Genomic DNA, 12,988 nt, shown 5'->3' with positions numbered 1-12,988 from the left:
CCCTATAACCCATTGCTGAGCTTAGTAACACGTTTGAACTGAAATTGACAGAGATATCAACGTTTCTTGTTTTTATGCCCGCAAAATGCTTTTCAGAGCGCCAGAATCACTTTTTGACAGACAATGTGTATTTGACTTTACATGGTTGATTTTGCTCAAAACTACTTCCAAATGGTGGAGTATGGCCCTATAATCCATTGCTGAGCTTGGTAACACGTTTGCATTGAAATTGACAGAGATATACACATGTCTTGTTTTTATGCCTGCAAAATGCTTTTCAGAGCGCCAGAATCACTTTTCGACCAACAACGTGTTTTTGACTTTACATGGTTGATTTTGCTCAAAACTACTTCCAAATGGTGGAGTATGGCCCTATAACCCATTGCTGAGCTTAGTAACACGTTTGCATTGAAATTGACAGAGATATCAACGTTTCTTGTTTTTATGCCTTTAAAATGCTTTTCAGAGCGTCAGAATCACTTTTCGACCAACAACGTGTTTTTGACCTCACATTGTTGATTTCACTCAAAACGAATGTATTCCACTTCCAAATGGTTTAGTATGGCCCAATAACCCTTTAGTAAGCTTAGTAACACGTTTGAACTGAAATTGACAGAGATATCAACGTTTCTTGTTTTTATGCCCGCAAAATGCTTTTCAGAGCGCCAGAATCACTTTTTGACAGACAATGTGTTTTTGACTTTACATGTTTGATTTTGCTCAAAACTACTTCCAAATGGTGGAGTATGGCCCTATAACCCATTGCTGAGCTTAGTAACACGTTTGCATTGAAATTGACAGAGATATCAACGTTTCTTGTTTTTATGCCTGCAAAATGCTTTTCAGAGCGCCAGAATCACTTTTCGACCAACAACGTGTTTTTGACCTCACATTGTTGATTTCACTCAAAACGAATGTATTCCACTTCCAAATGGTTTAGTATGGCCCTATAACCCATTGCTGAGCTTAGTAACACGTTTGAACTGAAATTGACAGAGATATCAACGTTTCTTGTTTTTATGCCCGCAAAATGCTTTTCAGAGCGCCAGAATCACTTTTTGACAGACAATGTGTATTTGACTTTACATGGTTGATTTTGCTCAAAACTACTTCCAAATGGTGGAGTATGGCCCTATAATCCATTGCTGAGCTTGGTAACACGTTTGCATTGAAATTGACAGAGATATACACATGTCTTGTTTTTATGCCTGCAAAATGCTTTTCAGAGCGCCAGAATCACTTTTCGACCAACAACGTGTTTTTGACTTTACATGGTTGATTTTGCTCAAAACTACTTCCAAATGGTGGAGTATGGCCCTATAACCCATTGCTGAGCTTAGTAACACGTTTGCATTGAAATTGACAGAGATATCAACGTTTCTTGTTTTTATGCCTTTAAAATGCTTTTCAGAGCGCCAGAATCACTTTTCGACCAACAACGTGTTTTTGACCTCACATTGTTGATTTCACTCAAAACGAATGTATTCCACTTCCAAATGGTTTAGTATGGCCCAATAACCCTTTAGTAAGCTTAGTAACACGTTTGAACTGAAATTGACAGAGATATCAACGTTTCTTGTTTTTATGCCCGCAAAATGCTTTTCAGAGCGCCAGAATCACTTTTTCACAGACAATGTGTTTTTGACTTTACATGGTTGATTTTACTCAAAACTACTTCCAAATGGTGGAGTATGGCCCTATAATCCATTGCTGAGCTTAGTAACACGTTTGCATTGAAATTGACAGAGATATCAACGTTTCTTGTTTTTATGCCTTTAAAATGCTTTTCAGAGCGCCAGAATCACTTTTCGACCAACAACGTGTTTTTGACCTCACATTGTTGATTTCACTCAAAACGAATGTATTCCACTTCCAAATGGTTTAGTATGGCCCAATAACCCTTTAGTAAGCTTAGTAACACGTTTGAACTGAAATTGACAGAGATATCAACGTTTCTTGTTTTTATGCCCGCAAAATGCTTTTCAGAGCGCCAGAATCACTTTTTGACAGACAATGTGTTTTTGACTTTACATGTTTGATTTTGCTCAAAACTACTTCCAAATGGTGGAGTATGGCCCTATAACCCATTGCTGAGCTTAGTAACACGTTTGCATTGAAATTGACAGAGATATCAACGTTTCTTGTTTTTATGCCTGCAAAATGCTTTTCAGAGCGCCAGAATCACTTTTCGACCAACAACGTGTTTTTGACCTCACATTGTTGATTTCACTCAAAACGAATGTATTCCACTTCCAAATGGTTTAGTATGGCCCAATAACCCTTTAGTAAGCTTAGTAACACGTTTGAACTGAAATTGACAGAGATATCAACGTTTCTTGTTTTTATGCCCGCAAAATGCTTTTCAGAGCGCCAGAATCACTTTTTGACAGACAATGTGTTTTTGACTTTACATGGTTGATTTTACTCAAAACTACTTCCAAATGGTGGAGTATGGCCCTATAATCCATTGCTGAGCTTAGTAACACGTTTGCATTGAAATTGACAGAGATATCAACGTTTCTTGTTTTTATGCCTTTAAAATGCTTTTCAGAGCGCCAGAATCACTTTTCGACCAACAACGTGTTTTTGACCTCACATTGTTGATTTCACTCAAAACGAATGTATTCCACTTCCAAATGGTTTAGTATGGCCCAATAACCCTTTAGTAAGCTTAGTAACACGTTTGAACTGAAATTGACAGAGATATCAACGTTTCTTGTTTTTATGCCCGCAAAATGCTTTTCAGAGCGCCAGAATCACTTTTTGACAGACAATGTGTTTTTGACTTTACATGTTTGATTTTGCTCAAAACTACTTCCAAATGGTGGAGTATGGCCCTATAACCCATTGCTGAGCTTAGTAACACGTTTGCATTGAAATTGACAGAGATATCAACGTTTCTTGTTTTTATGCCTGCAAAATGCTTTTCAGAGCGCCAGAATCACTTTTCGACCAACAACGTGTTTTTGACCTCACATTGTTGATTTCACTCAAAACGAATGTATTCCACTTCCAAATGGTTTAGTATGGCCCTATAACCCATTGCTGAGCTTAGTAACACGTTTGAACTGAAATTGACAGAGATATCAACGTTTCTTGTTTTTATGCCCGCAAAATGCTTTTCAGAGCGCCAGAATCACTTTTTGACAGACAATGTGTATTTGACTTTACATGGTTGATTTTGCTCAAAACTACTTCCAAATGGTGGAGTATGGCCCTATAATCCATTGCTGAGCTTGGTAACACGTTTGCATTGAAATTGACAGAGATATACACATGTCTTGTTTTTATGCCTGCAAAATGCTTTTCAGAGCGCCAGAATCACTTTTCGACCAACAACGTGTTTTTGACTTTACATGGTTGATTTTGCTCAAAACTACTTCCAAATGGTGGAGTATGGCCCTATAACCCATTGCTGAGCTTAGTAACACGTTTGCATTGAAATTGACAGAGATATCAACGTTTCTTGTTTTTATGCCTTTAAAATGCTTTTCAGAGCGCCAGAATCACTTTTCGACCAACAACGTGTTTTTGACCTCACATTGTTGATTTCACTCAAAACGAATGTATTCCACTTCCAAATGGTTTAGTATGGCCCAATAACCCTTTAGTAAGCTTAGTAACACGTTTGAACTGAAATTGACAGAGATATCAACGTTTCTTGTTTTTATGCCCGCAAAATGCTTTTCAGAGCGCCAGAATCACTTTTTGACAGACAATGTGTTTTTGACTTTACATGTTTGATTTTGCTCAAAACTACTTCCAAATGGTGGAGTATGGCCCTATAACCCATTGCTGAGCTTAGTAACACGTTTGCATTGAAATTGACAGAGATATCAACGTTTCTTGTTTTTATGCCTGCAAAATGCTTTTCAGAGCGCCAGAATCACTTTTCGACCAACAACGTGTTTTTGACCTCACATTGTTGATTTCACTCAAAACGAATGTATTCCACTTCCAAATGGTTTAGTATGGCCCTATAACCCATTGCTGAGCTTAGTAACACGTTTGAACTGAAATTGACAGAGATATCAACGTTTCTTGTTTTTATGCCCGCAAAATGCTTTTCAGAGCGCCAGAATCACTTTTTGACAGACAATGTGTATTTGACTTTACATGGTTGATTTTGCTCAAAACTACTTCCAAATGGTGGAGTATGGCCCTATAATCCATTGCTGAGCTTGGTAACACGTTTGCATTGAAATTGACAGAGATATACACATGTCTTGTTTTTATGCCTGCAAAATGCTTTTCAGAGCGCCAGAATCACTTTTCGACCAACAACGTGTTTTTGACTTTACATGGTTGATTTTGCTCAAAACTACTTCCAAATGGTGGAGTATGGCCCTATAACCCATTGCTGAGCTTAGTAACACGTTTGCATTGAAATTGACAGAGATATCAACGTTTCTTGTTTTTATGCCTTTAAAATGCTTTTCAGAGCGCCAGAATCACTTTTCGACCAACAACGTGTTTTTGACCTCACATTGTTGATTTCACTCAAAACGAATGTATTCCACTTCCAAATGGTTTAGTATGGCCCAATAACCCTTTAGTAAGCTTAGTAACACGTTTGAACTGAAATTGACAGAGATATCAACGTTTCTTGTTTTTATGCCCGCAAAATGCTTTTCAGAGCGCCAGAATCACTTTTTCACAGACAATGTGTTTTTGACTTTACATGGTTGATTTTACTCAAAACTACTTCCAAATGGTGGAGTATGGCCCCCTAATCCATTGCTGAGCTTAGTAACACGTTTGCATTGAAATTGACAGAGATATCAACGTTTCTTGTTTTTATGCCCGCAAAATGCTTTTCAGAGCGCCAGAATCACTTTTTGACAGACAACGTGTTTTTGACTTTACATGGTTGATTTTGCTCAAAACTACTTCCAAATGGTGGAGTATGGCCCTATAACCCATTGCTGAGCTTAGTAACACGTTTGAACTGAAATTGACAGAGATATCAACGTTTCTTGTTTTTATGCCCGCAAAATGCTTTTCAGAGCGCCAGAATCACTTTTTGACAGACAATGTGTTTTTGACTTTACATGTTTGATTTTGCTCAAAACTACTTCCAAATGGTGGAGTATGGCCCTATAACCCATTGCTGAGCTTAGTAACACGTTTGCATTGAAATTGACAGAGATATCAACGTTTCTTGTTTTTATGCCTGCAAAATGCTTTTCAGAGCGCCAGAATCACTTTTCGACCAACAACGTGTTTTTGACCTCACATTGTTGATTTCACTCAAAACGAATGTATTCCACTTCCAAATGGTTTAGTATGGCCCAATAACCCTTTAGTAAGCTTAGTAACACGTTTGAACTGAAATTGACAGAGATATCAACGTTTCTTGTTTTTATGCCCGCAAAATGCTTTTCAGAGCGCCAGAATCACTTTTTGACAGACAATGTGTTTTTGACTTTACATGTTTGATTTTGCTCAAAACTACTTCCAAATGGTGGAGTATGGCCCTATAACCCATTGCTGAGCTTAGTAACACGTTTGCATTGAAATTGACAGAGATATCAACGTTTCTTGTTTTTATGCCTGCAAAATGCTTTTCAGAGCGCCAGAATCACTTTTCGACCAACAACGTGTTTTTGACCTCACATTGTTGATTTCACTCAAAACGAATGTATTCCACTTCCAAATGGTTTAGTATGGCCCTATAACCCATTGCTGAGCTTAGTAACACGTTTGAACTGAAATTGACAGAGATATCAACGTTTCTTGTTTTTATGCCCGCAAAATGCTTTTCAGAGCGCCAGAATCACTTTTTGACAGACAATGTGTATTTGACTTTACATGGTTGATTTTGCTCAAAACTACTTCCAAATGGTGGAGTATGGCCCTATAATCCATTGCTGAGCTTGGTAACACGTTTGCATTGAAATTGACAGAGATATACACATGTCTTGTTTTTATGCCTGCAAAATGCTTTTCAGAGCGCCAGAATCACTTTTCGACCAACAACGTGTTTTTGACTTTACATGGTTGATTTTGCTCAAAACTACTTCCAAATGGTGGAGTATGGCCCTATAACCCATTGCTGAGCTTAGTAACACGTTTGCATTGAAATTGACAGAGATATCAACGTTTCTTGTTTTTATGCCTTTAAAATGCTTTTCAGAGCGCCAGAATCACTTTTCGACCAACAACGTGTTTTTGACCTCACATTGTTGATTTCACTCAAAACGAATGTATTCCACTTCCAAATGGTTTAGTATGGCCCAATAACCCTTTAGTAAGCTTAGTAACACGTTTGAACTGAAATTGACAGAGATATCAACGTTTCTTGTTTTTATGCCCGCAAAATGCTTTTCAGAGCGCCAGAATCACTTTTTGACAGACAATGTGTTTTTGACTTTACATGTTTGATTTTGCTCAAAACTACTTCCAAATGGTGGAGTATGGCCCTATAACCCATTGCTGAGCTTAGTAACACGTTTGCATTGAAATTGACAGAGATATCAACGTTTCTTGTTTTTATGCCTGCAAAATGCTTTTCAGAGCGCCAGAATCACTTTTCGACCAACAACGTGTTTTTGACCTCACATTGTTGATTTCACTCAAAACGAATGTATTCCACTTCCAAATGGTTTAGTATGGCCCTATAACCCATTGCTGAGCTTAGTAACACGTTTGAACTGAAATTGACAGAGATATCAACGTTTCTTGTTTTTATGCCCGCAAAATGCTTTTCAGAGCGCCAGAATCACTTTTTGACAGACAATGTGTATTTGACTTTACATGGTTGATTTTGCTCAAAACTACTTCCAAATGGTGGAGTATGGCCCTATAATCCATTGCTGAGCTTGGTAACACGTTTGCATTGAAATTGACAGAGATATACACATGTCTTGTTTTTATGCCTGCAAAATGCTTTTCAGAGCGCCAGAATCACTTTTCGACCAACAACGTGTTTTTGACTTTACATGGTTGATTTTGCTCAAAACTACTTCCAAATGGTGGAGTATGGCCCTATAACCCATTGCTGAGCTTAGTAACACGTTTGCATTGAAATTGACAGAGATATCAACGTTTCTTGTTTTTATGCCTTTAAAATGCTTTTCAGAGCGCCAGAATCACTTTTCGACCAACAACGTGTTTTTGACCTCACATTGTTGATTTCACTCAAAACGAATGTATTCCACTTCCAAATGGTTTAGTATGGCCCAATAACCCTTTAGTAAGCTTAGTAACACGTTTGAACTGAAATTGACAGAGATATCAACGTTTCTTGTTTTTATGCCCGCAAAATGCTTTTCAGAGCGCCAGAATCACTTTTTCACAGACAATGTGTTTTTGACTTTACATGGTTGATTTTACTCAAAACTACTTCCAAATGGTGGAGTATGGCCCCCTAATCCATTGCTGAGCTTAGTAACACGTTTGCATTGAAATTGACAGAGATATCAACGTTTCTTGTTTTTATGCCCGCAAAATGCTTTTCAGAGCGCCAGAATCACTTTTTGACAGACAACGTGTTTTTGACTTTACATGGTTGATTTTGCTCAAAACTACTTCCAAATGGTGGAGTATGGCCCTATAACCCATTGCTGAGCTTAGTAACACGTTTGAACTGAAATTGACAGAGATATCAACGTTTCTTGTTTTTATGCCCGCAAAATGCTTTTCAGAGCGCCAGAATCACTTTTTGACAGACAATGTGTTTTTGACTTTACATGTTTGATTTTGCTCAAAACTACTTCCAAATGGTGGAGTATGGCCCTATAACCCATTGCTGAGCTTAGTAACACGTTTGCATTGAAATTGACAGAGATATCAACGTTTCTTGTTTTTATGCCTGCAAAATGCTTTTCAGAGCGCCAGAATCACTTTTCGACCAACAACGTGTTTTTGACCTCACATTGTTGATTTCACTCAAAACGAATGTATTCCACTTCCAAATGGTTTAGTATGGCCCAATAACCCTTTAGTAAGCTTAGTAACACGTTTGAACTGAAATTGACAGAGATATCAACGTTTCTTGTTTTTATGCCCGCAAAATGCTTTTCAGAGCGCCAGAATCACTTTTTGACAGACAATGTGTTTTTGACTTTACATGTTTGATTTTGCTCAAAACTACTTCCAAATGGTGGAGTATGGCCCTATAACCCATTGCTGAGCTTAGTAACACGTTTGCATTGAAATTGACAGAGATATCAACGTTTCTTGTTTTTATGCCTGCAAAATGCTTTTCAGAGCGCCAGAATCACTTTTCGACCAACAACGTGTTTTTGACCTCACATTGTTGATTTCACTCAAAACGAATGTATTCCACTTCCAAATGGTTTAGTATGGCCCAATAACCCTTTAGTAAGCTTAGTAACACGTTTGAACTGAAATTGACAGAGATATCAACGTTTCTTGTTTTTATGCCCGCAAAATGCTTTTCAGAGCGCCAGAATCACTTTTTGACAGACAATGTGTTTTTGACTTTACATGTTTGATTTTGCTCAAAACTACTTCCAAATGGTGGAGTATGGCCCTATAACCCATTGCTGAGCTTAGTAACACGTTTGCATTGAAATTGACAGAGATATCAACGTTTCTTGTTTTTATGCCTGCAAAATGCTTTTCAGAGCGCCAGAATCACTTTTCGACCAACAACGTGTTTTTGACCTCACATTGTTGATTTCACTCAAAACGAATGTATTCCACTTCCAAATGGTTTAGTATGGCCCAATAACCCTTTAGTAAGCTTAGTAACACGTTTGAACTGAAATTGACAGAGATATCAACGTTTCTTGTTTTTATGCCCGCAAAATGCTTTTCAGAGCGCCAGAATCACTTTTTGACAGACAATGTGTTTTTGACTTTACATGGTTGATTTTACTCAAAACTACTTCCAAATGGTGGAGTATGGCCCTATAACCCATTGCTGAGCTTAGTAACACGTTTGAACTGAAATTGACAGAGATATCAACGTTTCTTGTTTTTATGCCCGCAAAATGCTTTTCAGAGCGCCAGAATCACTTTTTGACAGACAATGTGTTTTTGACTTTACATGTTTGATTTTGCTCAAAACTACTTCCAAATGGTGGAGTATGGCCCTATAACCCATTGCTGAGCTTAGTAACACGTTTGCATTGAAATTGACAGAGATATCAACGTTTCTTGTTTTTATGCCTGCAAAATGCTTTTCAGAGCGCCAGAATCACTTTTCGACCAACAACGTGTTTTTGACCTCACATTGTTGATTTCACTCAAAACGAATGTATTCCACTTCCAAATGGTTTAGTATGGCCCAATTACCCTTTAGTAAGCTTAGTAACACGTTTGAACTGAAATTGACAGAGATATCAACGTTTCTTGTTTTTATGCCCGCAAAATGCTTTTCAGAGCGCCAGAATCACTTTTTGACAGACAATGTGTTTTTGACTTTACATGTTTGATTTTGCTCAAAACTACTTCCAAATGGTGGAGTATGGCCCTATAACCCATTGCTGAGCTTAGTAACACGTTTGCATTGAAATTGACAGAGATATCAACGTTTCTTGTTTTTATGCCTGCAAAATGCTTTTCAGAGCGCCAGAATCACTTTTCGACCAACAACGTGTTTTTGACCTCACATTGTTGATTTCACTCAAAACGAATGTATTCCACTTCCAAATGGTTTAGTATGGCCCAATAACCCTTTAGTAAGCTTAGTAACACGTTTGAACTGAAATTGACAGAGATATCAACGTTTCTTGTTTTTATGCCCGCAAAATGCTTTTCAGAGCGCCAGAATCACTTTTTGACAGACAATGTGTTTTTGACTTTACATGGTTGATTTTACTCAAAACTACTTCCAAATGGTGGAGTATGGCCCTATAATCCATTGCTGAGCTTAGTAACACGTTTGCATTGAAATTGACAGAGATATCAACGTTTCTTGTTTTTATGCCTTTAAAATGCTTTTCAGAGCGCCAGAATCACTTTTCGACCAACAACGTGTTTTTGACCTCACATTGTTGATTTCACTCAAAACGAATGTATTCCACTTCCAAATGGTTTAGTATGGCCCAATAACCCTTTAGTAAGCTTAGTAACACGTTTGAACTGAAATTGACAGAGATATCAACGTTTCTTGTTTTTATGCCCGCAAAATGCTTTTCAGAGCGCCAGAATCACTTTTTGACAGACAATGTGTTTTTGACTTTACATGTTTGATTTTGCTCAAAACTACTTCCAAATGGTGGAGTATGGCCCTATAACCCATTGCTGAGCTTAGTAACACGTTTGCATTGAAATTGACAGAGATATCAACGTTTCTTGTTTTTATGCCTGCAAAATGCTTTTCAGAGCGCCAGAATCACTTTTCGACCAACAACGTGTTTTTGACCTCACATTGTTGATTTCACTCAAAACGAATGTATTCCACTTCCAAATGGTTTAGTATGGCCCTATAACCCATTGCTGAGCTTAGTAACACGTTTGAACTGAAATTGACAGAGATATCAACGTTTCTTGTTTTTATGCCCGCAAAATGCTTTTCAGAGCGCCAGAATCACTTTTTGACAGACAATGTGTATTTGACTTTACATGGTTGATTTTGCTCAAAACTACTTCCAAATGGTGGAGTATGGCCCTATAATCCATTGCTGAGCTTGGTAACACGTTTGCATTGAAATTGACAGAGATATACACATGTCTTGTTTTTATGCCTGCAAAATGCTTTTCAGAGCGCCAGAATCACTTTTCGACCAACAACGTGTTTTGACTTTACATGGTTGATTTTGCTCAAAACTACTTCCAAATGGTGGAGTATGGCCCTATAACCCATTGCTGAGCTTAGTAACACGTTTGCATTGAAATTGACAGAGATATCAACGTTTCTTGTTTTTATGCCTTTAAAATGCTTTTCAGAGCGCCAGAATCACTTTTCGACCAACAACGTGTTTTTGACCTCACATTGTTGATTTCACTCAAAACGAATGTATTCCACTTCCAAATGGTTTAGTATGGCCCAATAACCCTTTAGTAAGCTTAGTAACACGTTTGAACTGAAATTGACAGAGATATCAACGTTTCTTGTTTTTATGCCTGCAAAATGCTTTTCAGAGCGCCAGAATCAATTTTTGACAGACAATGTGTTTTTGACTTTACATGGTTGATTTTACTCAAAACTACTTCCAAATGGTGGAGTATGGCCCTATAATCCATTGCTGAGCTTAGTAACACGTTTGCATTGAAATTGACAGAGATATCAACGTTTCTTGTTTTTATGCCTTTAAAATGCTTTTCAGAGCGCCAGAATAACTTTTCGACCAACAACGTGTTTTTGACCTCACATTGTTGATTTCACTCAAAACGAATGTATTCCACTTCCAAATGGTTTAGTATGGCCCAATAACCCTTTAGTAAGCTTAGTAACACGTTTGAACTGAAATTGACAGAGATATCAACGTTTCTTGTTTTTATGCCCGCAAAATGCTTTTCAGAGCGCCAGAATCACTTTTTGACAGACAATGTGTATTTGACTTTACATGGTTGATTTTGCTCAAAACTACTTCCAAATGGTGGAGTATGGCCCTATAATCCATTGCTGAGCTTGGTAACACGTTTGCATTGAAATTGACAGAGATATCAACGTTTCTTGTTTTTATGCCCGCAAAATGCTTTTCAGAGCGCCAGAATCACTTTTTGACAGACAATGTGTTTTTGACTTTACATGTTTGATTTTGCTCAAAACTACTTCCAAATGGTGGAGTATGGCCCTATAACCCATTGCTGAGCTTAGTAACACGTTTGCATTGAAATTGACAGAGATATCAACGTTTCTTGTTTTTATGCCTGCAAAATGCTTTTCAGAGCGCCAGAATCACTTTTCGACCAACAACGTGTTTTTGACCTCACATTGTTGATTTCACTCAAAACGAATGTATTCCACTTCCAAATGGTTTAGTATGGCCCAATAACCCTTTAGTAAGCTTAGTAACACGTTTGAACTGAAATTGACAGAGATATCAACGTTTCTTGTTTTTATGCCCGCAAAATGCTTTTCAGAGCGCCAGAATCACTTTTTGACAGACAATGTGTTTTTGACTTTACATGTTTGATTTTGCTCAAAACTACTTCCAAATGGTGGAGTATGGCCCTATAACCCATTGCTGAGCTTAGTAACACGTTTGCATTGAAATTGACAGAGATATCAACGTTTCTTGTTTTTATGCCTGCAAAATGCTTTTCAGAGCGCCAGAATCACTTTTCGACCAACAACGTGTTTTTGACCTCACATTGTTGATTTCACTCAAAACGAATGTATTCCACTTCCAAATGGTTTAGTATGGCCCAATAACCCTTTAGTAAGCTTAGTAACACGTTTGAACTGAAATTGACAGAGATATCAACGTTTCTTGTTTTTATGCCCGCAAAATGCTTTTCAGAGCGCCAGAATCACTTTTTGACAGACAATGTGTTTTTGACTTTACATGGTTGATTTTACTCAAAACTACTTCCAAATGGTGGAGTATGGCCCTATAACCCATTGCTGAGCTTAGTAACACGTTTGAACTGAAATTGACAGAGATATCAACGTTTCTTGTTTTTATGCCCGCAAAATGCTTTTCAGAGCGCCAGAATCACTTTTTGACAGACAATGTGTTTTTGACTTTACATGTTTGATTTTGCTCAAAACTACTTCCAAATGGTGGAGTATGGCCCTATAACCCATTGCTGAGCTTAGTAACACGTTTGCATTGAAATTGACAGAGATATCAACGTTTCTTGTTTTTATGCCTGCAAAATGCTTTTCAGAGCGCCAGAATCACTTTTCGACCAACAACGTGTTTTTGACCTCACATTGTTGATTTCACTCAAAACGAATGTATTCCACTTCCAAATGGTTTAGTATGGCCCAATTACCCTTTAGTAAGCTTAGTAACACGTTTGAACTGAAATTGACAGAGATATCAACGTTTCTTGTTTTTATGCCCGCAAAATGCTTTTCAGAGCGCCAGAATCACTTTTTGACAGACAATGTGTTTTTGACTTT

This window comes from Gadus macrocephalus, chromosome 11 (genome assembly GCF_031168955.1).
Source record: "Gadus macrocephalus chromosome 11, ASM3116895v1".
Taxonomy (NCBI): domain Eukaryota; kingdom Metazoa; phylum Chordata; class Actinopteri; order Gadiformes; family Gadidae; genus Gadus; species Gadus macrocephalus.
The sequence above is the reverse complement of the archived record's forward strand: the minus strand, read 5'-3'. Positions refer to the sequence as shown.